Below are 24,977 nucleotides of genomic sequence, written 5' to 3'. Positions count from 1 at the left end.
CATCAAAGAAGCAAATATGACACAGATAGACAATATGATTTAGGAGGGGAGTTTCACAGCTCCATGAAAACTGTGCTGTCAATCACTGTGATGCAGGGAAAGGAAAGGGTGGACACAGACAAAATATTTGATAACTGACAAGTTCTGGTATGCAAATTAGCTGATCTTCCATTGAAGGGAAATACTTCAAATATTGTTTTGCTTTTATTAGTTTAATCATTTTAATCAATCATCTTTTAAAACAATTGTATTAGTTGAGCATTTTACATCGATCAGTTTACAATACAAGCTTTAAATGCTTAGCTATTCAGCCAATAATGAGAAGTCAGTTCATACAATCAAGTTAACATTGAATTAAATGCTTTACAAGAGAGACCACAAATATCTCCTGAGTCTTCTAAGGCACTCTAGCTGATATTGCCATAGCCTGCTTATTTATTTGTTGATTTAATTCCTATCCTTTGGGCACACATGGCACAGCAAAGCAGAAAAACAGAATAAGGTAAAGAGCTGAGTGTGAAGCCTCCTGAGCCTGTGGGTACATGACGCAGATGGTTGTGTATGTGAGTGTATGTGTGCATAGAGAAAGGTAAGACTAGCACAGACGACAGAAGGGAGCTTTGTGTGCTTTCTCATATCCAGCTCCGCTTACTTTCTATCTCTCAGTTAGATTTCAGGCATCATAAACATGCAGTGGCTCCTTTTGACTCTCTTCACTACTTACTATCATCAGGTAAGTTGTGCTGCATTCATATATTTTTCTTTAGCTATGTGTTTAACTTTACAGAGTTTATGCTGCCGAAAAAGAAAAAATGGAGAGGCCTATGGTAGGAGCAAACATAAGCTGCTGCTCTGAAGCTATGATGTTAAAGCTGCATTTCAGGCTTGCAGACTTGCCCAGATCACATAGTTCGAGGTGGGAGCTCGCTCTCAAGAATCTAACAGCAGTTTCCGAACCAATCTAACTAATTCACAAAACATTGTCACTACTTAACCATCAAATACAACCAAACTCAGCTTCATTCTCTAAATTAGTTATGGTGTTAGGGAAACCCATTTTAAACTAGACTTTATTTGCAAGTCTCTATACATTAAAATTATTATTTTTCATGTGACACAGCATGAAGACATGGCAAACAGTGACACGACATCAGTTTACTGCATAGACTTCTCAAGCCTGTATGCTAAGAGTCATCCCATGTGTTGGACTTTGTTTTAGGTGGGGGTGAGGGAAGTCATTGGAGTGTCAGTTAGGCAAGTTAAACCCTCAGGTTCCAACACTATTTAATAGTTTATAACTTCAAATTTTTATCCCATTTGGCATGCACTGCAAATGTCAGAAGACACTCAATTATTGTTAGTGCTCAAGTCAAAGGGTGTTGTCATGTGGTATTTTCTATTCCCCTGCAGCTGCATCCCAATCCAATTTAAAATGCAGCGTTTGGCAAGTAAAGGCTGCCTATGACCTACTTTGCCTACAGTGCAGACACACTTCATTAGGACATACTGCATCCAACTGCAAGGAACACTGTGCAACGCACAGCAGGTCAAACCCAGCCTCTGCACTGTCATGAGTAGTGCTCCCTTAAAATCAATGGAATTTTGATGACCTGTGTTTGACGTGTTCCAAATGCATGTCAAGCACAGAAAAACAACACCTACTGACATGAGCCCTTATTTCCTTTAAAATGATATTTTAATACATGTGTATAAATTATAATATTGTATTTTATTGTGTTCTTGATATTGTTTGACACCTTTTAACAATATGGAATCATTTAGACTGTAAACTCTCACAAACAGGGCCCTCCTAACCTTCTTTTATGGATTTGTATTTAATGCCTAGTACCAGGGGGGGACTGACCATTTGGAAACTCAGGCACTGCCCGAGGGCCCGGGGTCAGTAGGGGGCCCCATGAGATGCCCCTGGTACCTTTTCCATAGGCTTTTTTGAGTTTGGGCAAGGACACAGGGGCCCCATGATCCCCTACTGCCCGGGGGCCCCATTAGTTGTCAGTCCGCCCCTGCCTAGTACACACTATGAGAAAATTGGATGAACGATCATCCAATTTTCCACAAAGGTGTGTATCGTGATGTACTGACAATGGTGTTTACCTTAGGTTCACACCTAAGCGTTTTCAGTTTTGCAGAAATGCACTACAGTCCATTTAACATGATTTCCTATGGGACAGGTTCACATCTCCACATTTTCACCAGGTGCGTGTTTTGGAAAAGGTCAGGGCATTTTTTTTGTTCTATAGACTTCAATGGAAATGCTGCAGAAAAGCATGTAGTGTGTTTTTGTTGTGGTTTTTCCACGTTTTTGATGCGTTGCAACAAGAATAAAAAAATGCATCAAAAACGCATGTACAAAAATGCAAAATGCACCACAAACCTCAATGCAGAAATGGATAGGTGTGAACCTAGGGTCAAGGATAAGTTCGCCTTTCGACCAAAAATAATAAATGCACATTTTCTGCAAGTAATCTTTCTGTAAGTAAATGCACATTTATCATTCTTGGTTGCAGGATCCTGGAAAGCATCACACCAGTGATCATTGCTAGTGCCATACTGGTCTCCTGCAGACCTGTCAGTATACAGTATCTACTTGCCTGTACGGGATGTACGGGCAAATAGATATACTGACAGGAAGAATCAATGCATGTGGAGTGCCGTGGTAGTTCATTGAGTGCTACAAGCTGACAGCCGCTAAGGCTGTTGGGACTTGTAGTTCATTCATTCACAGAAAACAGTGAACGAATGATGTGGCCGTGTGGACAGAGCCCTGCATGGCCATGCTGTTTTTAAACAGTGACAACTAGTACGGGGAACTTCTCTTCGTACTTCTGTCATAGGGAGGGGGAAGCAGCAGGCCGGAGCTGCAGCATTAGGAGCATGTCACATGGTCCACCCTAAAAACGGGTGGAACATGTAACATGTTCCCCAAGGTGAACTTATCCTTCAACTTGTACAAACATTCTTGACTGACAAAGGCAAATGTAGGCAAACATAACTGCTTACCAGCGTAGAAGAGTTGTTACCTGCTCCTGACCACATGTGCATTTTTTTTTCTCCATTCAGTTACTTCCATACGATTACTGTACACATTGGATAAAAATCGAACGTTGTATTCACTTACGCTAAAAATTTTCGAGCTTGCACCTTTGTTGTTTTTCACCTGAATAGTTAGAATTGGCTGTCGAAAGCACTACACTAAAGGACAGTTAACTGACTGATCGTTCCTTGCACTGAAATTTTCGTAAATGTTCTTATCGTGTATATGGGCCTTTACTATTCTGTCTCCCTTTATTTTGAGAAGAGCTGTGCAAACTGTTGGTGCTCTATAAATCATGTATAATAACCATTATTAAAATAATTTGTAAGTATAATGTAGAAATACTAGCTTATTTTTGGATTTGCCATAAATGTTCATGGGGAAAATAGAAAAGAAAATCTGGAGGATTTAATTTAGAATCAAACTGAGTAGCATGATAACGGGCACACACATTTACAGTCATTAATGGACCACCATGGCAAAAAACTATTATATTCTGTATATGAGTAATACTCATTTTACTCATCTAATTTTATTATGGTTTTATATAAATTCCATTTTTTTTTATTTTGCATGCAGTTTTGTTTTTATTTTCTCCATATCTACATGAAGATCTGGCTATTTATAAATAGAAAATTTCAACTTTTAGGATAAAAAGTGACTGTTGTAGGCACCGCTGGCAGTGTATTGCTTGTCCCAACCTCTTTCATATCATTGTATTGAACACCTTAGCATGTAGACATTGAGACAAATATAAATAAAGGTGTGCAAAATAAAAATTCATATACTCAATGCTTTTACCTTTATGAATTGCATAGAATTATCACGCTACAGTGTCTTTTAGGATAATGATCCCATTTATATCCACAAACGTAAGGCCCCATTCACACTTGAGAGTTTTGTAGCTCGAAACTTAAAGCTCCAGGACTCTTAACAACCACAAATCCATTCATTTCAATGGCCTCTGTTCACAGCTGATCATTTTGTTACCTCAAGAAAGTACATGAGATTCTTTTAGGCAGATTGGAGTGTTTTTGGCCCCACTGGCTTTAAAGGAAACACCTTACAACAAAGGAAAAACATACAACATGGGCGTTTTATGAGCATTTTGTCACTCCCTTTCAGGCCAAACAGCAACTCGCCACCTGAAAAACGAGTAACGTGTTTTTTTCTAGTGTTTTTTCGCTCATTTACCAGCCAAACAGCAGCTATCCACTCCTTATTTCCTCCCCCTAGTACTTTCCATTGGCTAAAATAAAAATACCTGAAACTTGAACACACATGTACAATGCTTGTATACACTTGTAAAACTCTCATATAAAGACTTCTGAAAATTACTCTGCTCAGGTCTGAATGCAGCCTTAGGCCAACCATATATGGATCAAATCTCAGCTGGTTCAGCCAAGATTTGATCCATCTATGGGCAGGCTGGTTGTACTGAGGTTAATCCATCAATTGATTTCCGTATAACCAGCCTGTCATATTTTTTGCATGAGATCATTGCTAGCTGCTATAGCTGCCAGCAGTGATCATTGTGTTCTGAAGGCTCCCCGACGACGGACCATAATAGCACTGTGGGAGGGATTCCCCGATCAACACTGGCTGCGTTGATGGGGGAACCAAGCAATTTTCTTTCCTTCAACCCTTGGTGGAAGGAAGGAAAATTGAATAATCTATGGCTTGGCTTAGCGTCACTTTCAGGATAAAAACTGTTGAGAGTGCAGAGTTTGCTGTTCATGGACCGGATTATGCACTTTGTACATAATTACATGTCCCCCTCTGTTTGCTTACATGTGTTCTATATTAGAAGTATTAGATCATCTTGAGAAACTACAGTAATAGCAGTATCACTGCAAGGGCTGGGGAAGATAAATCTTTACTGTCTAGTTTAATACATTTTTCTTAGATTCTTGGTGGAAACAATGATACTAAAAGGTTACAGATCTTAAGGCACCTCATCCAAAAAATGTTAGTAAATGTCTCAAAGCAATACAAAATAATATAATTAATTAAAAAAATTAGGGCTAAAGCCTAAACTGGATTACTTATGATCTGCATTGACAAAATTTCCCCAAACTAATGGAACCAGCAATATAATCAGTCCAAATATTGAAATCCTGATATCAGAAAAGGTTACGTGTCATACATCCCTGGAACTGGAGCCTGTTACTGAAAAGCTGTTTTGAGCCCAAGCAGATTAGGACCTGCCAGTGTTTGCTCTTCTATTGGTGTTATGAGCAGCTTACTGTCAGACACGCTGATGCTACATGTGGTCATGAAGTGGTTAAGCTTGTGCTTGCCTGCCGCACTCCTCTCCTTTGCTCTTGTGAGCATTCCAGCTCCCTGCTTTACTTTCTAAATAAAAGGATCACTTTAACTCAGGCACTCAAATCTGTACATGCTTTTGATAGTAAAGTATTTCCTGTTGAGCTAATCCCTTAAATCTTTGGTTGTGTATAAAATTGAAAATGTGCTGTCATATGGGTAATGGTGAAAGATTTGGCATTGGCCTGTTTGTAAAGGTTACAGTGTGTAGAATAATTTCTTAAAAGTAGCGCAGCGCTTAACCTAAATAAACCTCAAAATCAAAAAATGACAAACATACTGAATAAACAAATATATATATAAAAGTGCATCAAGTGCCCAAACAAAAGTGACTAATGGTCACCCTCGTGGTCTATTAACAGTGAGATATAATAATGAAATATATAAGTGAAATGTATTAACGAAATATGTGAAATCACTCATATAAATAAACAACCTATAATATATCAAAATGACCCCTATATACAGGGGATATAAAGAATGTGACAGATGTGACCACACAACAAATCACTTAAAAAACTCAAAACAAATATAAAATTGTCCATAAATAAGTGCTTCAAACAACACAAAAATCATGCAGCGTGAAGATAGTGATGGTATCGGTGAAAGTGTCAGCACACTTTTATCCTCAGTGGCTAGATTGCCTCCTCACCTCCTTTAGGCGACTCAATGGGCCATTTCACTTTCAGGATCACACCTGGATCCTACTCCAATCCTGGCAGGTAATTATTTGACCTGTAGTTCCTCTCCCAAGTATTCAGTCAGATACTCCAGGCCTCTCAGGAAGGGATGTGTCTGTCAAAAACGTTTCTCACCAATACAGCATGGAGAATTCCTATTCCATTTAGCATTTTCAAGGGTATAGGTAGTGAAAGACTTCAGAAAGGACACTGAAATACTTCTTGCTGCAGTCCTGTTCCTGATCTCTAATCAGGGGCGGACTGACAACTCATGGGGCCCCCGGCAATAGGGGATCATGGGGCCCCTGTGTCCTTGCCCAAACTCAATAAAGTCTATGAAAAAAGTACCACTGGCATCTCATGGGGCCCCCTACTGACCCCGGGCAGTGCCCGAGTTTCTAAATGGTCAGTCCACCCCTGTCCCTAGTCATGTGTTTGTCTGTGCTCATCAGACAAACACATGATTAGGGATCAGGAACAGGACTGCAGCAAGACGTATTTCATGCTAAATGGAATAGGAATTCTCCATGCTGTATTGGTGAGAAACGTTTTTGACAGACACATCCCTTCCTGAGAGGCCTGGAGTATCTGAATACTTGGGAGAGGAACTACAGGTCAAATAATTACCTGCCAGGATTGGAATAGGATCCAGGTGTGATCCTGAAAGTGAAATGGCCCATCGGGTCGCCTAAAGGAGGTGAGGAGGCAATCTAGCCACTGAGGATAAAAGTGTGCTGACACTTTCACCGATACCATCACTATCTTCACGCTGCATGTTTTTTGTGTTGTTTGAAGCACTTATTTATGGACAATTATTGTGATTTGTTGTGTGGTCACATCTGTCACATTCTTTATATCCCCTGTATATAGGGGTCATTTGATATATTATAGGCTGTTTATTTATATGAGTGATTTCACATATTTTGTTAATACATTTCACTTATATATTTCATTATTATAGCTCACTGTTAAAAGGGCATGAGGGTGGCCATTGGTCACTTTTGTTTGGGCACTTGATGCACTTTTATATATATATTTATGTTTATTCAGTGTGTTTGTCATTTTTTGATTTTGAGGTTTATTTAGGTTAAGCGCTGCGCTACTTTTAAGAAATTTATTTTACACTGTCGAGGTATCAGTTTAAAGTGTTGGCTGCTATTGTTTAGGCCACTTCCTTAAGCGCAGGAGGATTTTGTGTATATTTTTGACTTACACTGTGTAGAACTATCCAAGATTTACTTACGATTCATCATATATTCACGGTTTCTATTCAGCTGATTTTTAGGCAATTAGCACCAATTTATTGTCATTATTTTATCGGCATAGATTTTAAAATGATCATTTCTCTGCCATAGACAGTAGTGTCTCTAAACATTAAATCACATGACACATATTTTATTTCTTCCTAGGTTAAAGATGATTATAGCCATATTAGTGCACTTGCAACAGAAACAATTAAGTATTGTCTGTGAATTTTTTTATTTGCCCTAACATCTCTTTCAGGGTTTACCCCTTTCTTCAAGGTCCAAGCAGTGTTCAAGTTTGAACCTGGGTTCACACTGATGCGGTGAGGAATTTCAGCGTTTTCTGTGCAAATTATGCACCGAATTGGACCCTGTTCATGCGAACCGATGCGGATGTATATGCAAAATGTGGTGTGATGTGCAGAATCGAATTGCATAGGTGTGACTACCCATGCGACCAGGGGCGGACTGACAACTCATGGGGCCCCCGGGCAATAGGGGATCATGGGGCCCCTGTGTCCTTGCCCAAACTCAAAAAAGCCTATGAAAAAGGTACCAGGGGCATCTCATGGGGCCCCCTACTGACCCTGGGCCCTCGGGCAGTGCCCGAGTTTCCAAATGGTCAGTCCGCCCCTGCATGGGTCCTGCACCTTTCTGGTGCGGTGCGATTTGAGCCATACAAAATGTACACAAATCGCATGTGATTTGCAGAGGAATGTGGTGCAGTTCCTGTGTGAATCACATGCGATGTACCACACCACATTAGTGTGAACCTAGCCTGTTAACCCTTTGAGGATCGTAAGATTTTGGAACGCCAAAAGAATTCATTGTTTTGTTTTTAAAGTTCGTACACTTCAGTTGCTGTAACTAAGCCATTTCATGAAATAATTGGCAAAAAGCTAGATCCATTTGTTGTTGATAAGAACTAATATTTTGACTCAAACCAAAAAAAAAAAGAAGAGTTTTAAGTTCTTAATCAGATGATACACGCAATTAAAAACATGGGACAAATACGTCCCTTGGTGCTCAAAGGGTTAATGCAAATTAAAGATGTATCATTAACATTACTCAATTGTTTTTGTCCTAAATTAAAGCAAATCTGAAGTGGCAAAGTACAAGAGTCTAGCTCTGCTTCCTCAGTGGTATCAACAGTGGTTCAGACAAGTTACTGTCACATCTGGTATGCGTTATTATATACTGCAGATTTGTTACACAATGACTTGACATTTTAATTTACACGTACCAGCCATCTGCAACCACTGCAACAATAAGAATTTATTTTGTTTAATTTATATTTGCCTAGTAATACATTTATTTTCTTGGATACATTTCCTACAACAATACCACTCTGTATTTCTTTGATTTACATTGAAAAATACATATATATATATATATATATATATATATATATATATATATACTTTTTGTATCCATTTGACCATCATTAGCTTCAGTATCTCGTATAATGTAACCATAAGCACTGCATGGCAGTGGCAGAGAGACAAAGATTCCGAAATAGATGTTGAAATTGTGTCCAGTTGTGTTCACAAAATATTATTGCAAATGCACCTGGACATAGCTTTGACATTTATCTCAGAATGAATATTTCTTTTTTTAACAGTTGGTTTATTGAAATTGCACAAAAGTATAACAAAGCAAGGTATATAAGAACAGGCAAACTTATGGCAAGCAGTAGAAATACAACACACATGGCATTCCAATGCTAAGGATCATACTGAGTCAACTGGTCATCTGGAGGAGGGAAACCCCTGGGGGGGGGGGGGGAGGAGAAGAAGAGGGACAAAGAAGAAAAGCAAATCATAAACATAAACAATGCAAGCAAATAATCAGTATAAACTGGACATGCCTGTACAAAGTTGGACAATTATGGCAGAATGAATATTTCTATCTTGTTGTACCAATGGAAATATTATCATGATGTGCTTATTAACTAGAAAACAGTTTGTGATTGTGTGCTTATGTCTATGGTAGTTGATATTAACCCCTTCCTGACAAGGCCATATTTTGCCATACGGCGCTGTGTTACTTTAACTGACTATTGCGTGGTCATGCAACACTGCACCCAAATTAAATTTACGTTCTTTTTTCCTCACAAATAGAGCTTTCTTTTGGTGGTAGTTGATTGCCTACGCAGTTTTTATTTTCAGCACTATAAACAAAAAAAATGAACATTTTGAGAAAAAACTATATCTTTTTGCTATTAAACATGTTCAGTAAAAAAATGTAAAAAATCTAATTTCATCATAAATTTAGGCCAAAATGTATTCTGTGACATGTCTTTGCTGAAAAAAAATTCCAATACGTGTAAATTAATTAGTTTACTTGAAAGTTACAGCGTTTACAAATGGCGGTATAGATACTGGAATTTTTTTTTTTACTAGTAATGGCGGCAATCAGCGACTTATAGCGGGGTTGCGGTGGACATTCTGACACTGGGGGAAACTGACTTGGTGTCACTGACATCCCCAGTGACACCAATACAGTAATCCGTACAAATAAAAAGCACTGACACTGTACTAATGGCGCTGGGGAGGAAGGGGTTAATAGTAAAGACATGTTGGGTGCTCAGAGGAATTTAACTATACTCCCCCTATAAAAGACACAGTACACCTTATGACTGGTACACACGGGCCAAAGATCGGCCGGTTCAACAGAAACCGGCTGACATTCAGCCATTGTGTACAACAGCCTGTCCAACAGAAGCCAGTCTAACCATCGGCTTTTATCAAACAGGATGCTGGTTTTCCAGCATATCTATCAGTGCTTGCAAAAAAAAAGGCTGTGAGCGCTGATCAGTGTGTTCTGGTGGGGGGGGGGGGGATTTTGCCACACTAATATCGCTTAGATAGTACAACGGGTGAGCCCATTGGGTTAAGATAAAAAAACTATCATGTGTACCCCATGTTAGTCTAAAAAGGGCGGGTTGTGCTTCACTATCATTTAACTTTACTCAGGATCTTGACCCAATTATATTAGGATTAACCCCCCAATTCTCATCTCTGCGGCTGTGCTTGCCGCGTTTTGCATGGGCACGAGAGCCCATTCTTTTGAATGGACTCCCATGCCCGTGACACACAGGGAAGAAGTCCCTGCACTTCTTTGGAAAATGCAGCCCGCACGGGAACTTTGGTTCCCAGTACAGTTGTGTTTTCTAGTGCGGGCGGTGTGCCATTAGTACTAATGGCACCCGCCTGCGGGTCCGCAATTCTCTGTGCGGGTGGTGCAGCTGCATGGATTCTTGTTCGGATCTGCAGCGGCACCACCCACACATATGTGAACCTAGGGTAAGAGTGGACCTTGATCAAGCTGATTAGTGGATACTTGTAAATATCAGTCGATCCATCTGTTTGGTTTTCTTTAAGACGGTACTCCAAGAGGATATAAGAGACACCATTAATACATAATTAACCACTTGCCCTCCTGAGGATTTACCCCCCTTAATGACCAGGCCTCTTTTTGCAACTCGGCGCTGCAGTAATTCAACTGATAATTACGTGGTCATGCAATGCTGCACCCAAACGAAATTTACGTCCTTTTTTCACAGAAATAGAGCTTTCTTTCAGTGGTATTTGATCACCTGTGCGCTTTTTATTTTTCACGCTATAAACAAAAAAAGGCCCAAAATTTTGCAGAAAAACAATATTTTTTACTTTCAGCTATAAAAAATATATAGTAAACTCAAAGTTGGTTATAAATTTAGGCCAAAATGTATTCTGCTACATGTTTTTGGTAAAAAAATCCCAATAAGTGTATATTGATTGCTTTGTGTGAAAGTTATAGCGTCTACAAACTATGGTATAGATAATGGAATTTACGCCATTTTTTTGCTATACAGCGCTGAGCTAGTTTAACGGACAATTGTGCGGTCATGCAATACGGTACATAAATGAAATTTATCATCCTTTTTTTTCCCCCACAAATTGAGCTTTCTTTCGGTGGTATTTGATCACCTGTGCGGTTTTTATTTTTTGCGCTATAAAAAAAAGGCTGACAATTTTGAGGAAAAAAACAATATTTTGGACTTTTTGCTATAAAACATGTCCAGTAAAAAAAAATTTAAAAATCAAATTTAGTCATAAATTTCTGCCAAAATGCATTCTGCGACATGTCTTTGCTAAAAAAAAAAACCCAATACGTGTAAATTAATCGGTTTACATGAAAGTTATAGCGTTTACAAATGGCGGGAAAGATACTAGGATGTTTAGTTTTTTTTTTTATACTAATAATGGCGGCAATCAGCGACTTATGGCGGGACTGCGCGGACATTCTGACATTGGGGGGTACTGACTTGGGGTCACTGACATCCACAGTGACACCAATACAGTGATCAGTGCAAAAAAAAAAACACTGACACTGTACTAATGGCACTGGGGAGGAAGGGGTTAAGTTTATTTTTCAGGCAAAGGGTTAACTGTGTGAGGGGAGTGTTTTACTAGGGGGTGGGGATGTGTACTGCACGGGACACCGCTGATCGGGAGAGAGAAACTCTTCTGTCCCGATCAGCTTGTCCTGGAGCTGTCAGGGAACTGACAGAAAGCACAGCTACTGCAGCTGTGCTCTCTGTCAGCGATGATCGCGGGACATAGCTGGTAACGACCGGCTGTGACCCGGCGACTGACATCTGCGGCTGTGATCGGCGGGACAGTTAGGGTAGCGGCGTGCCTCGCGCGCGCCCCCTACCTGTTTACAAAACACACGTTTTAAAACGTGGTTTTGCCCAGCCGTGCTGCCCTGCCACCGTATTTATACAGTGGCTGGGCGGCATGTGGTTAAATGCATTTTTTATATGGAAGTACGTGATTTTGACCTAGTTTCAGCCATACAATAGAGGTGAAGTGTGGAAGGAAGAAGCATGTGAAGCCAATCAGTTCATATGCTGACGAGTAGCGGGTCCAGGATGACCTGGGCTCAGATGAGGTGGGTTGAATTATGTTTAGTCATAAGGGATCTAGTGGCAAAAAAAATACTGTGGGGAAAGCATTGGATCAAAGCTAAACATTGCAACTGTAGATACCCTGCCCTAGGTAGTAGTTCCATAGACTAAATTTAGTGCTGCTAGGCCATAGCCAGCCTGAGCACGGATTGACAGTTTTGATTTTCTCAGGTTTTCACTAAGCTCAGTGTTATGGTTTGCTTCTGCTTGCTGTTGGGGAGTGTCCCTGGCAAAATGTTGATACAATACAACAATTTGAGTGATGAATATATACACTGCTCAAAAAAATTAAAGGAATACTTTGAAAACACATCAGATCTCAATGGGGAAAAATATCATGCTGGATATCTTTACTCATATGGACTGAGTAATGTGTTGGGAATGTAAGGATGCCCCATCGTTTGATGGAAATTAACATTATCAACCTACAGAGGACTGAATTCAAAGACACCCCGAAAATCAAAGTGAAAAAATGATGCAGCAGGCTAGTCCATCTTGCTGAAATTTCATTGCAGCAATTCAAAAAGGTACTCAGTAGTTTGTATGACCCCCACATGCTTGTATGCATGCCTGACAACATTGGGGCATGCTCCTAATGAGACAACGATATTTCCTCCCAGATCTGGACCAGAGCATCACTGAGCTCCTGGAAAGTCTGAGGTGCAACCTGGTGGTGGACCGAAACATGATATCCCTAAGGTGTTCTATTGGATTTAGGTCAGGCGAGCGTGGGGGCCATTCAATGGTATCAATTCCTTCATCCTCCAGGAACTGCCTGCATACTCTTACCACATCAGGCCGGGCAATGTCATGCACCAGGAGGAAACCAAGACCCACTGCATTGGCATAGGGTCTGACAGTGGGTCCAAGGATTTCATCCAGATACCTTATGGCAGTCAGGGTGCCATTGTCTAGCCTGTAGAGGTCTTTGAGTCCCTCAATGGACCCTTTCACGTCTGTCACATGTGCTCAGGGTGAACCTGCTCTCATCTGTGAAAAGCACAGGATGCCAGTGGCAGACCTGTCAATTCTGGTGTTCATTGGCAAATGCTCTATGATGCCGGGCAATGGGCACAGGGCCCACTAGAGGATATCGGGCCCTCAGGCCACCCTTGTGAAGTCTGTTTCTCATTGTTTGGTCAGAGACATTCACACCAGTGGCCTGCTGGAGGTCATTTTGTAGGGCTCTGGCAGTGCTCATCCTGTTCCTCCTTGCACAAAAGGAGCAGATACCAGTCCTGCTGATGGGTTAAGGACCTTCTATGACCCTGTCCAGCTCTCTTAGAATAACTGCCTGTCTCCTGGAATCTCCTCCATTCTCTTGAGACTGTGCTGGGAGAGACAGCAAACTTTCTGACAATGGCACGTATTGATTTGCCATCCTGGAGGAGTTGAACTGTCTGTGCAACCTCTGTAGGGTCCAGGTATCTCCTCATGCTACCAGTAGTGACACTGACCCCAGCCAAATGCAAACCTAGTGAAAAACAGTCAGAAAAGATGACTAGGGAAAAAATTGTCAGTGGCCTCCAACTGTAAAACCATTCCAGTTTTTTTTTTGGGATCTTCTCATTGTTGTCCCTCTAGTACACCTGTTGTTAATTTCATTAACACCAAAAGCAGCTGAAACTGATTAACAACCCCCTCTGCTACTTAACTGACCTGGTCAATATCCTAGGAGTTTGACGTAATGCTATGATTAAAAAGGGTTCCTTTCATTTTTTTGAGTAGTGTATGTCCCAACAGCCAGCCACTAGGAGGCTTATTGCCAGTGCTGGATAAGAATATACAAAGCATGTGTGTGAGCTTTTCTCTTCCAGGCCTGCAAGGTGTGTTTTTGTTGCTCTCTTTCCTTTCCTTCCCAGGCCTGCTGCCTGGTGAGGGTGTGCAGTGCAAGATAGTCTCCCAGGCCTGGGGCCTCAAGCTTCCTGGTGTCCTGCTGCAAGGTATATCCGGGGGAGGAAGCGTAGGAATGTGTAAGCCTGGAACAGGGTGCCGGGGTAAAACTTAGTCAGTTGAACGATGCCTGGGTGTGCTGGCTAGAAGCTGTAGACATTGCAGAAAGTTCTGGGGGCCCATTCTAGGGATATGGGTGCTCCATTACAGCTGCTTTACAGTCGGAGAATACAGAGTGACAGTCCGGCTTAAAGGGCCTTCTTTTGTTTGGACTGTGGATGGAGATCCAGAGTCTTTATCTTTGTTCTTTTTGGGCGTCCTGTCCCGAAACCCCTCTCTCCCTTAATTTACTGGGTATTTAATAAACTCTGTAAACTTTCTTCAAGTTACTCACACCCAATTTCTTCCACCCCATGAAGAGTCGAGAAGTGAGGTGAAATGCTAGTGCACTGAGCTACCTCCATTACTACCTAGGGGTAAGGGGTGCTACACAACAATAGGTGGTTTTGTTGTTTTATCATCATTTAATGGGCTTAATTTTTTCTTCATATTTGTAGTTGGAGTCATGTGTCATTTTTCTTACAGTGTATACACAGTCAAACTTTTTTTTTTTTTAGTTTTGGATTGAGCAGAGAATGGTTAGAATTATCCAGGTCTCCATTAGAAAGATTTACCTTCACTTCTTTTTCCTGCTGATAATGTTTGACTAGACAGGAAATGAGGGTTACTCCACACAGCAACACAGACAGAAATACCAACATTTTCTTTAGTAGAATAGAAGAGGGCTAGAACCTCTGTCAGATTTTTATTGTTGTTTGTCTCCCTGTGCAGATTTTTCCTCACTTCTTGTCTGGTAAAACTATTTTCAGACACACTGGACTTAGGAGTAAAAAAAACCCAAAACAAACAAGTTCTAATACTTCCTAGCACATAAAATTAAAAAGTAAGGCTCCGGCAGTGAAAGGGGGTTCATTTTCATGTTTTAATGTTACATTATTAGCATCAGTGAAAAGGGTCACGTGGCTTGCAACCTAAGAAAATATTCTGCTAAAGTGATGGCATACTTATAAAGTGCATATTGCTATAGTTTCTTTGCAGGGCAGAAGAGCAAGTAAACTCTTTGATGGCGAAGGACAAAGCAACAGACTCAGAGAACATCCAACGAAAGGAGTTTTGTCACTGGCCATGCAAATGCTCCAATAAACGTTCATGCCCCATGGGAACAAGCCTGGTGAGGGATGGTTGTGGATGCTGTAGGATCTGTGCTAAACAACTGGGGGAAAGTTGCAATGAAGCAGAGGTGTGCGATCACCACAGAGGTCTGTACTGTGACTACTCAGCTGATGCCCCAAAGTTTGAAGTCGGGATTTGTAAATGTAAGTTTGCTTTCTTATTGTTGGCTGTATTGGGGGTTTGATAACTGTTCTTTCATCATTTGGTGATTTGTAAATGTAAGTTTGCTTTCTTATTGTTGGCTGTATTGGGGGTTTGATAACTGTTCTTTCATCATTTGGTGATTTGTAAAGGTGAACTTAATATTATTGTTCAGTGACTACCATGCTATGAATTTTACTTATGCATTTGATTTACTGCTTTATGTTTGTCAAGAAAGTTAAAAAAACACAATGAAATATACATTTTAGAGCATCTTCAAATATTATCCACACCGATTTGCAAGTGCTGCTGTATTACAGATAGTCCTTGTGTTTTCCTGAGAAGCAGTGCAATTCTAAGCACTCATATTTGTGGGGCCTGAGTCTGCATACAGATGAGGTTCTAAAGTCTTGCCAGAATTCAGACAACCAAGATCATGTGGCTTGGAAGCAAGGAGATTGTGATCATCACATGCATCACTTACGCATCTAAAGCTCTGGGCTTTCAAACAGAATGATACAGAGACAGCTGTATTTTGCAATATGATGCTGTGAACAGTGGAATGATCTTATCTTTATAATCATAATGCAGGCATTCATTTTGTGTGTGTGTGTGTGTATATACAGTTGCAAGAAAAAGTATGTGAACCCCTTGGGATTACGTGGAGTTTTGCATGAATTGGGCATAAAATGTGCTCTGAACGTCATCTAAGTCACAACAATAGAAGAACACAGTCTGCTGAACATAATACTACACAAACATTAGATGTTGCCATGGTTTAATTGCACATAACATGTAAACATTCACAGTGCAGGGAGGAAAAAGTATGTGAGGTCCTAGCTTAATGACTTCTCCCAGAGCTAATTGGAGCCAGGAGTGAGCCAACCTTGACTCCAATCAGTGTGATGATATTGGATGTGTTGCTGACAGCTGTCCTGCCCTTAAAAAGCACACACCTGTTTTGGGTTTACTGGTTTTAAGAAGCACTGTCTGATGTGAACCATGCCTCGCAGAAAAGAGCTCTCAGAAGACCAACGATCAAGAATTGTTGACTTGCATGAAGCTGGAAAGGGTTACAAAAGTATCTCCAAAAGCCTTGATGTTTATGTGTCCACGGTAAGACAGACTGTCTACAAATGGAGAAAGTTTAGCACTGTTGCTACTCTCCCTAGGCGTGGTCGTCCTGTAAAAATGACTGCAAAAGCACAGCGCACAATGCTGCATGAGGTAAGGAAGAATCCCCGAGTGTCAGCTAAAGACCTACAGAAATCTCTGGCACATGCTAACATTTTTCTTGACACATCTACAAAAAGGAAAACATTAAACAAGAATGGAGTACATGGGAGGACACCACGGAGGAAGCCATTGCTGTCCATAAAGAATATTGCAGCACGTTTGAAGTTTGCAAAAGAGCACCTGGATGTTCCACAGCACTACTGGCAAAATATACTGTGGACAGATGAAACCAAGATTGAGTTGTTTGGGAAGAACACACAACACTATGTGTGGAGAAAAAAAGGCACAGCACACCAACATCAAAACCTCATCCCCGCTGTAAAACATGGCGGAGGGAGCATCATAGTTTGGGGCTGCTTTGCTGCCTCAGGGCCTGGACGGATTGTTGTCAGTGATGGGAAAATGAATTCCAGAGTTTATCAAGACATTTTGCAGGAAAACGTACAACCATCTGTCCGCCAACTGAAGCTCCGCAGAGGATGGGTGATGCAACAGGACAATGACCCAAAGCATACAAGTAATTCAACAAAACAATGGTTGCAACAGCACAGAATACGCCTTCTGGAGTGGCCCAGTCAGAGTCCTGACCTCAACCTGATTGAAATGCTGTGGCATGACCTTAAGAGAGCGATTCACACCAGACATCCCAAGAATATTGCTACACTGAAACAATTTTGTGAAGAGGAGTGCTCCAAAATTACTCCAGATCGTTGTGCAGGTCTGATCTGCAACTACAGGAATTGTTTGGTTGAGGTTATTGCTGCCAGAGGAGGGTCAACCAGTTATTAAGTCCAAAGGTTCACATACTTTTTCCTCCCTGCACTGTGAATGTTTACATGTTATGTGCAAGTAAACCATGGCAACATCCAATGATTGTGTAGTATTATGTTCAGCAGACTGTGTTCTTCTATTGTTGTGACTTGGATGACGTTCAGAGCACATTTTATGCCCAATTCATGCAAAACTCCACGTAATCCCAAGGGGTTCACATACTTTTTCTTGCAACTGTATGTGTGTATATATGTATATGTGTGTGTGTGTATGTATGTATATATATATATGTATGTATATGTGTATATATATATATATATATATATATATATATATATATATATACACACACACTATATTGACAGAAGTATTTGGACGCCTGCTCATACATGCTCATGAACTTTAATGGCATCTCAGTATTAGTCCGTAGGGTTCAATACTGAGTTTGCACACCCTTTGCAGCTATAACAGCTTCAAACCCCCCCCCCCCCCCCCAATTTTGATCATCCATGTCTTTATAGACCTTGCTTTGTGCACTAGTGAGCAGTCATGTTGGAACAGGAAAGGACCATCCCCAAACTGTTCCCACAAAGATGGGAGTATGAAATTGTCCAAAATTTCTTGGTATGCTGATGCCTTCATTGGAACTAAGGGGCCAAGCCCAAGCCCTGAAAAACAATCCCACACCATAATTCCCCCCCCCCCCCTTTCACCAAACTTTACACTTGGCACAATGCAGTCAGGCAAGTACCGTTCTCCTTGTAACCACCAAACCCAGACACTTCTATCGGATTGCCAGACAGAAAGGCATGATTCTTCACTCCAGAGAACACATCTCCACTGCTCTAGAGTCCAGTGGTGGCGTGCTTTACACCACTGCATCCGACGCTTTGCATTGCACTTGGTGATGGCTTGGATGCAGCTGCTCGGCCATGGAAGCCCATTCCATGAAGCTCTCTATGCACTGTTGTGCTAATCTGAAGGCCAAATTAAGTTTGGAGCTATTGACTCTGCAGACAGTTGGCGACTTCTGTGCGCTGTTCCCACTCTGTCATGTCACGTTGCCCACCACGACATGGCGGAGTTGCTGCTGTTCCCAGTTGCTTCCACTTTGTTATAATACCAAACAGTTGACCGTGAAATATTTAGTAGCAAGGAAATTTCACGGATGGACTTTTTCCACAGGTGGCAGTGCCACGCTTGAATTCACTGAGCTTGTGAGAGCAACCTATTCTTTCACAAATGTTTGTAGAAGCAGTCTGTATACCTAGATGCTTGATTTTATACACCTGTGCCCATGGAGGTGATTGGAACATCTGAATCCAATACTTTGGGCAATATAGTGTGTATATATGCTGTGTATATACAGTTGTGTTCAAAATAATAGCGGTCAGACATCACTAACCTGATCAATCACTGTTTTTGGTAGAAATGATATTTTTACATGGCAAGTAATTTACTAGCAAATGTAATAGAGTAATAGAAATCCAACAGACCCAACAGTCATGACATGCATGCTCCTGATTCTGTGTAATTGAATCACTAATTGAAAGGGGCATGTTCAAAATAATAGCAGTGTGGAGTTCTATTAGTGAGGTCATTCATTCTTTGAAAAACAGGTGGCAATTATTGCCCTTATTGAAGGAAGGAAGGCAGCAAATGTTGTACATGCTGGTTACAGTGCATTTCTCTCTGAAATTCTGAGGAAAATGGGTTGTTCCAGACATTGTTCAGAAGAACAGCGTACCTTGATTAAAAAGTTGATTGGAGAGGGGAAAACATATAAAGAAGTGCATAAAATGATAGGCTGCTCAGCTAAAGTGATCGCAAATGCTTTAAAATGGCAACCAAAACCTGAAAGACGTGGAAGAAAGGGAAAAACTACCATTCGAATGGATAGAAGAATAGCCAAAACGGCAAGGACTCAGCCAACAATCAGCTCCAGGAAGATCAAAGAAGGTTTAAAGTTACCTGTGAGTACTGTTACAATTAGAAGACGCCTATGTGAAGCCAAGCTATCTGCAAGAAGCCCCCGCAAAGTCCCACTGTTGAAAATAAGACATGTACTGAAGAGGTTATTATTTGCCAAAGAGCACATTGACTGGCCTAAAGAGAAATGGCGCAACATTTTGTGGACTGATGAAAGTAAGATTGTTCTTTTTGGGTCTAGTGGGCGGAGACAGTTTGTCAGACGACCCCCAAACACTGAATTCAAGCCACAGTATACTGTGAAGACAGTGAAGCATGGTTGCGCAAGCATCATGATATGGGGATGTTTCTCATACTACGGTGTTGGGCCTATTTATCGCATACCAGGGATCATGGATCAGTTTGAATACATCAGAATACTTGAAGAGGTCATGCTGCCTTATGCTGAAGAGGAAATGCCCTTGAAATGGGTGTTCCAACAAGACAATGACCCCAAACACACCAGTAAACGTGCAACATCTTGGTTCCAGACCAACAAGATTGACGTTATGGAGTGGCCAACCCAATCCTCGGATCTTAATCCAATAGAAAACTTGTGGGGTGACATCAAAAATGCAGTTTGTGAGGCAAAACCAAGAAATAGAGAAGAACTGTGGAATGTAGTCCAATCGTCCTGGGCTGGAATACCTGTTCACAGGTACCAGAAGTTGGTTGACTCCATGCAACACAGATGTACAGCAGTTCTCAGAAACAGTGCTTATACAACTAAATATTCATTAAGTGATTCAAAGGAAAGCAAAATCTTCAAACATTTTTCAGTTTATATAGTGAATGTTTGAGTTTGTAAAGAAGAATACAAACACTGCTATTTTTTTGAACAGTCTAATATTCACTTTTCTTCAATTTTTTTTAGAGGAACAACACAAATTTGATATATTTTTCTTCTTGTTTTGATTTGGAATAGAATGTGTAGTGTTCCCAATGCATTTGTGTGTATGGAAATAAATGCTATTAGGATTTTGAGCTTTATTCACTTTTTTCAACACACTGTTATTATTTTGAACACAACTGTATATATCTCACACGTTACACAGCAATTTTTGTCAATAACATTTCTTCAGCATTTTACTTTTTCATAAACTATTCCATGTGACCATTTCTCAAAAACTCTCATGCTAAATGACTAATCATGCTAAATTACTGAGTCTAGAATGACTAGGCCTGCCACAGTGCTAACATTCTATTGGCCCAGCTTCTTCATCCTGATGTCCACATATGAGCAACTGAACCCCATAGACTTGTATGGAACCAAGATATAGACCAAAGCCTGTTTGTCTCCCAGCCCATAGAAGTTTATGGACCTCTACTGTACATGTGCAGACATCAGAATGAAGAAGCCACCAGAAAAGATGTAAACATTGTGGTGGACTTCCACAGTCAAAATTCAATGGGATGGGGGCAAAAGGCTAACAACTGTTACTGAACGTTTACTTACCCTTTTAAGCTCCTGAGCACACCGAGACCTGAATTTTTTTTTGTTGTTAAAATATTTTCAGCATGCCATAATTAAGAGGGGAATTGGTCATATACGGCATGTTCATGTATAAGGCATGGGGACGCCTTATCACTTTTTTTTTATAAATGTATGTTTATCGATCATAATAAGTACTTGGGACAGTAACAAAATGCATCATATCCATGAGGTACAAGGTAGAAGGATTGTAAGTGAACGTTTGCTAAACATAGTATGTTGATGGCCAGTAATACAACAGTAGGTGAATTTATGGCTTAGTATGGTGTCCTTTTTTGGAAAAATATGATCTATGGAACATTCAAACTTATAACAAAGACGTGTATTGATTAGCACATAGTATAAATATACCTGATATCTTCTATCCTTGAACTTACAGATATATATGCTGTTGGATGTGAACTCAACGGTGTGCTTTATCAGAATGGACAGTCTTTTCAGCCAAGTCCCTTTTACACCTGTCTTTGTATAAGTGACACAATTGGATGCTCTCCACTGCTTCATTCCAAACAAGATGGAAGCCAATGCACAGAGTCTACAGATGTCACTAAAAAAAAGGCTGATTTATCAAACTGTGCTTTAGAGAAGAATGCAGCTATGACAGAAAACAAACTTATACCAGGTATACAGCATTATCTATCAAGTTTCTTTAGTTCACTGTAAGGCCTCCTATACAAGTGTGCCAACCTGTTGACTTAAAGTGGTTGTAAACCCTATCATACACCCAGTGCAGTGTAAAACAAGGTAGAGAGGGTGCACTAGCCTTCTGCATTAACTCTTCTTCAGAGTGGTGGATTGCCCCCTTGAAATGCGTCCCTTATTTGGAGGATCCTCTTGCGTTTGGGACTGGTCTTGGTGACTAGGTTGCTTTGGACCCTGATATGCTTTTGCCATTGAAGTTGTTTGTGAGTATACATCTATTTTATTAAATCAATAAAACTACCACTCAGGTAATGCACAAGGCTGATGTGCCCTCTCTTCCTTGTTTTACAGTGCATCTTCTGAGTTCTCCCCCAACCCTTAGGGGGCAGCAAAGCCTGTTTCAGTATTGGAATTGCTAAGGACCTGTGATCCATCTATTGCCAGTGCACCACTCTTGAGCGCAGGGGATTTTTGTCCCCCGAGTCAGAAAAACTTGTCAGAAGTGATAGAGGAACAAAGCATCAGACAGGAACGACACTGGTTTGGATTGAGAAAAGTACACACTATAGAGGGATATGCTTTGTTCATATTTCACGTCTGAGGTTTGCAACAGCTTTAAAATAAATTCTGTTTCAGTCCACAATATTATTTTATTATAGTTTGTAGCACTGACTATGTAAGTTTGTTGAGTGATATTGAGCCAGACATTCGCAGTATGTAAGAAACATACATAGAGGTCTTTTTTTATTTATCTAGTGATTAATGGTTTGTTGGGTTTTTGTGGGTTGGACATTTTTTGGTCTTTGTGTGTAGGAGTTGCAGATACAGTAACAAATTTGACAGCATGTTAAGTATTTACAAAGCATCTGGGATTAATGGAGGAAATATCAGCTTTGAGTTGTTCAAAGGAAACAAACACTGAAAGATATTTGTAGGCTGATCTTATGAAAATTCTAGTTGCTTAACTGTCTGTGGCTTCCAATATACAAAACAAGCATTCAACAAGTGAAGACCTTATTTTCATATATATTTCATATAGACCGCGCTTAAGGTCATACAATCAACTAAGTAACCATATATACAAATTATAGTGATAACAATGGACAAAAACAAATAAAATATTGGTATTCAGTCCCAACATGTGAATTTAAGTACAGTAGTGCTGTATCCTTAACGGTGAACCTCCGTACTGAGGTAACAAGTGCTTCACTGTGCTCACACTGATGCCCCACATGGATGTAAATTCACCATCATCCCATGACCATCTATCTCTAGGTTAGTCAAATGCGCTTTTGGGACTATCCCAGTATGCAATATGATATCGTTGGCCGGTATTCCTTCACACTCTTAACCGTGGTAACCGGTGACCCTCCACTAGGGCTGCATCAATAATAGAAGCTCCTCTCCTCCACAGGCAGTAATTCATATTATGAGCATAAAATAAAACAAAATCAGACAACCCATAGTGTAAAACCGTAAGAGCTTTAATAATGGGGTCAAACAATAAAAATGCCACTCACAAAAAAAGTACTTTCCTGGCACTAGGTGTATTCAGCCTTGTTGTATATGAATGTAAGTTAAAATGGTCGCCGCGTTCTAGTGTGCGTTCCAAATGGCGGAAGTGATGTCGGCGGAAGTTGCGTCATCAAACCTTGATGCGTTTCGGCCAATAGATCGTCTTTAGGAAGTGCAAAATCCACCATTTTGAAGATGGTATTTATACCCTTCAGTCACAAATCAATTGCTCAATCATACTGCAGGGATAATTTTTTTTCATTTATCCACTGATTCTGCCGTTTTATAAATGCGTTGACCCTATTTCTGTGTATAGACATGCATTAGGGAACCTTCCCCCTTAAGAACACCACTATGTGCCAACTTTTCAAATAGATTTTGAATATGTGTAATTAGCATCAATATAATGGCTTAACCATATTCCATTGGGCGCTGACTTTATTCAGCAATGTTGCAGTTATTGTTAAAACTATGAGTGCCACAGCTGTACTATGATTGAGCAAATGATTGGTAACTGAAGGGTATAATTACCATCTTCAAAATGGCGGATTTTGCACTTCCTGAAGACAATCTATTGGTCGAAACGCATTGAGGTTTTATGACGCAACTTCTGGCGATGTCACTTCTGTCGTTTGGAACGCACGTTGGAAATTATTGGAGCTTTAAGCTGGCCCTAGATGGCCAGTAGCCAGAGCCATTGATCTACAAAAGTTTTCCAACATTCCCGTTAGACAGAAGTTGATCTAACAATCAATTTCTGTTAAATAGGGATGACTGCAGATGGAACGACATTTGGCTGGTCCCTGATGAACCGGTTGAATTTCAGCTCATCTATGCCAGCATTAGCATGACATTCAGGTAACTAGTATTTTTAGAGAACATGAGGTCAGTAGTGGCAACCTATATACTTTCTTCCATACAGGTTTCCTTTAAAGCCTTGTAATTGTATTAGATGTTCCAATAAAGGTAGGAATCATTGTTTTCTTTAAAGCATTATTTGGCAGCACTTTTCCTTATCAGGATTCATAGTCTATTCTGTGTATGAGAAGCAAAAAATTATTTTTGAATGAATAAACTGCTGAAGGTTGACTAAATCTGCTTTTAGCATTTGTGATCCAAATATATGAGATAAATCTTGTGTATAATATCTAGATCATTGACCTTAATCAGTAGCTGTCACTGTGTAATGTAAGTGTTAATAATAGTAAAAGCAGGGTATAGTGCTAAAAAACAAATAACGGGGAGCTATGGAGTTGTGACGTCACGCCGCGGCGCCAAGAGAGCCCCGGCGGCCATCTTCAGATGGTCAGTGTTTTTTGTTTGCCTATACTCATTGTTTGTACTTCACTTGAATAAACATCGTCTGTTTAGAAGATATCACACTACCTCCTCTTTTGGAGCTCCTTGTGAGCTACTAATACCCACAGAGCGGCTGCATCACATATGGCAGTGGATACCAGGCAGTGTGGGGCACCTGACCAAGACCAGACCATTGAGGGATCCCCAGTATTCTGGAATTGATATTTCTTAATGCGCATTTGGATTGCGTATCTGGTGAGTGCACAATCTCATCATTCTTATCACCATAGCACCAGACTAGACCACTGGACTTTGAAGATCATCTGGATCTCCTGTGCACTTTTCATTGTGGACTATTGTTTGATTTCCTAGTCCTGCACTTTGCACTTGATTGGTCACTAAACAGTGACAAGATTATCACTTTATGCTGCACTTTATTTCAATTTATATGAGCTGGTTTCATGTGTTTTTATGATGTATGCATGCATTTACCATTGACACGGTTTTTGCACCATTCAGTCACTTGATT

The 24,977-nt window shown here is 40.4% G+C and overlaps 1 long non-coding RNA gene across 1 annotated transcript; it reads left to right on the top strand.

Moving 5' to 3' along the window:
• Positions 1 to 595: 595 nt before the first annotated feature.
• On the top strand, positions 596 to 24,243 carry LOC149457566 (uncharacterized). Its single transcript, XR_016313610.1, has 3 exons — positions 596 to 733; positions 15,239 to 15,527; positions 21,372 to 24,243. It is a non-coding gene; the product is annotated as an uncharacterized LOC149457566 (long non-coding RNA).
• Positions 24,244 to 24,977: the final 734 nt, after the last annotated feature.

Source organism: Staurois parvus, unplaced genomic scaffold (assembly GCF_062004578.1).
Source record: "Staurois parvus isolate SC_StPar_1 unplaced genomic scaffold, SC_StPar_1.0 ptg000314l, whole genome shotgun sequence".
Lineage (NCBI taxonomy): Eukaryota > Metazoa > Chordata > Amphibia > Anura > Ranidae > Staurois > Staurois parvus.
The sequence above is the reverse complement of the archived record's forward strand: the minus strand, read 5'-3'. Positions and strand labels throughout refer to the sequence as shown.